We start from the raw sequence: 4,728 nt of genomic DNA, 5'->3' as shown, positions 1-4,728 counted from the left end.
ATCTTTTAGAAACTCTTACAAACCGTCACAAATACTTGAAAAGTGTCACTAATATATATACTTTTAGAGAAGCTTTGCATAAAAAATTGACTAACCTTTAGAAAAGTTTTGAAAGTGTATCTAAAGCTTCAAATAAGCGTCTCTAATGGCTAACAAAAACACACCCTCCGAAAACCCTCTCTAAAACCTTTACCTACCGCTACACAGAGAAGCTCTTTGACAAAATTGAAAAGCTTATCTAAAGGCTTTAGAGAAGCTTTTAAGACTTTTAAATACAAAACAATACCTTCTCTGAAGGTCATTTTTCTTGTAGTGACATTGAGGACAGATAAACTCTTGTATGATAATTGATAAAGCCTAGCCTTACAATAGACTTTATTGTAATCCTTGATGTCATATATGTAAGCTAATTAAGACGTAATTTTTTACTGTAATCCTTAGGGTCTGTTTGATTTGCATGATTGTTTTTTAGGGATTTGGATTTTACGGAGGGATTTGGATTTGGAGGGATTTAGATTGGAATATATTTGAAATCATTGGTGTGTTTGGTTTGTAGGATTTGGAATGGAATTGGATTTCAATTATTTATAAATCATTTATAGAAAAAAAATTATAAAAAATTATAAAAATAATTGGATTACATTTTTATTAATTGATTATTAGAAAAAAATTGTTTTTAACATTTTTTAATACATTATAGCATACAATCCTACGAAATCCCATGAAATCTCGAGCACTCCCTAAGAATAACAAAATCCTATATTTGAAGGATTTCAATTAAATCCAAGGATTTCAAATCCGGACAATCCAACAAACCAAACATAGGATTGAAATGGATTTGAAATCCGTTTACTTTCTTCAAACCAAACGGAACCTTAGTATTAAGGTTATTGTATTAAAAATCCAAGGTTAGTTAAAGATGCCCGCATGACGTTCCAATCTTTTTAGAGCTCCAGGTCCAGGTCCAGGTCCAGGTCCAGTTACGTCTGTATCAAAGCTATACAAAGTATAATTAGAATTTTGCTGCAAAGGTTGAAGATGGGCTCGAGGTCCAAACACATGTAAAATTTTTAAGATCCTATTCAAAATCTCACATTTAACATGCTAAAAAACGATCTCACATATACATAAGATGCAAGTGTTTGGACATAATGGATATGTCCAAATCATGTTTTGGGGATGCATTTTGTCATAATGGGCATCTCCAAGTTTTTAGTTGTAATTTTCTTTTTTTGAATCAATTTTTTTCCTCATAAATATTGCTTTTGCAATTAGTAAAATACATGTATTTGGGAACATTAATTTGTTCATAGATTCATATCTTTGTTATAATGATTATTTCATTTATTATAATTATTTTTTGAATAAGCCATGGTTTATTGCAATTTTTCCTTTTTGGGCTTTTTTTTTTTATTTCACCTAAAATTCTAGATAAATTAATTTATTATGCATCACATATGATTTACTATGTAAATTTTTGTACGTGTCACATATGATAATATACGTCTGAATATAAGTGATGTACTATCACATGTGATAATATTTACATCTCAAAAATGTAAATAAACATAATCACGTATGATTAACAAAAATATCTACAATTATGTCATGATGCATACGATCATCAAACAAATTATCATATGTGATAAAAAAAAAACTTATAATCAACCTATCATAAATTTATCTTTGGAGTGAAATCAATTTATTAAGGATTATTATTAATTGGTTTGGAAAACAAGCTCAATCCCGATCGAATTAGAGATATCACCATGATTACAGATAATGCTACCCTTTTTAACTTAATTTAATAATTTTTTTATTTTATTTATGTCTGATTTTTTTCTCATATTCTCGCAAATTAGTTTGTTTACCATATTATGCTCCACACACACGTGTGTGTGTGTGTATATATATATATATATATATGTGTGTGTGTGTGTGTGTGTTAGAATTAATTATGTAACATGTCCTTATTATTTGATGGCTTTTGTATAAATAATAATAATAATAATAATAATAATAGAAAACAAAAAAAGTGCAAAAAGGGAACAAAAACATGGTTGGACAATTTTAGTCACGACTCTAACAAACATAATGGACAGAGGGTGACCATATCCCATTTTTAAAGCAAAATCCAAACATAAGCGATGAATGTTCGACTTATTAAAGTACATGTCCCACTTTGAAGCTGTATCCCAAAGACCAAAACTGAAGTTTACTCTAAAATAATAATAATTTTGGTCTAGTTAGTGAGAGAAAATAAAAATTAAATTCTCTCTATAGATATCAAGTTTTAAAAAATTCTATAAATTTAGAGTTTTTTTTTTCTAGTTCTTTATATTTTAATGAAAACATTATAGAGTATCGGTTGAAGCAAAATAAATAACAAAATACCATTTTTTTTTTCTATTTTAGAGAATATGTTAGAGATGCACTTACCTTTTGGGTGTGTTTGGTACATCAGACATAATATAACATGACAAGACAGGATGGATCAAAACTCATTGTCCCACATTTGGTGTGGCATAGCACATGACAAGAATTCATTGTTCCATGGGATAGGAACTGAGACAAGTTGGGACATCATGAGACAAAAAAAGTTTTCTTTTGTTCCACTAAAATAAGTGGAACAAGATGGAACCAAAATGAGATATAAACTAAAATATTACTAATCTATCTACGTTTGATATAACCTTAATATGATATTTGATTTCATGATCACCACTAGTTAGTCGCGACCGCCACCACTGCTGGCACAGGTAGCCATCAACCACCTTCGCCTCCTCTTCAACTACAACAATCTCCTCCATCACCCCTACAACCATCGTAGATCACCAACCACCACCGTCCATGGTCAACTCCACAACCACCATCGGCCACCGACCACCATCGTCCATCACCACCAACACTACCACTCGGCCACCTCTACCTCCTCCTCTATTACAACAATCTCCTCCACCACCGTCCATCGATACCACCACCACCACCGTGGGCCACCTTACCTCCACCATAAACCACCACCACCGTGGGCCACCTTACCTCCACCATAAACCACCACCACTATCGGCTAACAATGCCACTGCCCACCACCCACCACCACCACTACGTCTGCTACATCGACCACAACTACCTCATCCATCGTTGTTGATCGTCCCACCACCACTATCATTATCCATCATCTTCACGCCCTCCACAATCATCGTTGTCCACTAATCACCAATGTCTCTACCTCCACAACCATCATTGTTGCAACAATCTTCATCATGCTTTCTTCAATTGTTAAGGATCTTCCAAACAGAATAAAACGTAATTTCTCCTTTTCCTTTGATTGATTAAGTTCCTAAATTATTTTTCTCAATCACGAAACGATTAAACGTTTTATTTTGAATGATTAAATATTTGAACATTATACTTTAGACAAATAAACCATTGAACTTGTAAAAGTTGGTTACTGATAACTCTTATTTTTAAGAGTTATTTCTTATTTATTTCATCCCTTTATGTTATTTTTAAATGTCCAATTTTCTTGTTTTTCCCATTTTGTTCTAAGAAGATTTAAAATGATGATGAATTACAAAGGAAGAAATTTTATTCCAAAAACCTGTATTTTATGGCAGAACTACCCACTATGGCACCACTGTGGGATGTCCACGAAATTTGTTTTTGCTTTTTGGGAAACGTGCAGCTTGAAGAATCCTCTAGATATTTCCTCCAGCTGTTTATGAGCTGTTTGGATGTAACTATTTTATTTTATTTGTATTTTTTACGCTTTGTACTAATTACCCTTGGGGTAATCATTGTGGTTGGACTTTCTCCCCCTTATAAAAGGAGGCATTGAGAGTTCTTTTGAAGGGACCTCATATCATCTTCATAACCATGCAAGACACAATACCCTTTAGTGTGTCTCACTTCTCCCTTATTCTCTCTTTTCTTTCTTTTAGTATTATTAAGCTTTTAATTAATGTCTTTAATTATTAGTTGTAATTTAGTTTTATATTAATGTCATTTATATTTCAATATTATTTAATGTCTTATATTACTTTTATTATGTCTAGCTAAATTACTTGTATGGATGTGAGTATGCGTTTAACTTAGGATGTTTATATAATATTTGAGTGTTTTTATCTTTTACCACTTTGTAACTTGGTCACTTAAGACGGGACTTAAACTCGACGCGGATAAGCCGATCACTTTGAAGTGTTAATATTAGATCTTAGACCCAGAGATGGACGGATATGAAATACGGCTTAAGTGATGCACAAAGAACTCGAGAGAGTCTTTGATAATTACGTGGAGACGCGAATTTTGTATACATTTAGCTAGGGGTTAAGCGATGAGTATTCTTATCACAAAGAGATTTGGGTAAGAATCGTATTTATTTTACTTTTTGGCTAGATCGGCAAGTCTCAAAGTGGTAAATGTAAAAACCTTATGGAATTTTATGAAGTCCGGTTGTCAAAGTTCACTAATAAAATCGATATATTTGATATCGAATCAGTCCTATAAATAAAACCTTATCGGTTTTCAAATCTCAAAGTTCCATAGTGATTATCATAAATCATTGGTCTCAAAACATATTAGTCGCATTTCATAAAAATCAATATGTTTAGCTAATTTGAGTAAAATGACAAAACCTTTTAAAAAATATTAAAATGTTATTTAAAAACACACACATATATACACCTTCTAATATATATATATATATATATATATATATATATATATATA

This window comes from Cynara cardunculus (assembly GCF_001531365.2).
Source record: "Cynara cardunculus var. scolymus isolate 2C chromosome LG 4, CcrdV1, whole genome shotgun sequence".
Lineage (NCBI taxonomy): Eukaryota > Viridiplantae > Streptophyta > Magnoliopsida > Asterales > Asteraceae > Cynara > Cynara cardunculus.
This window is presented reverse-complemented; position numbering follows the sequence as displayed.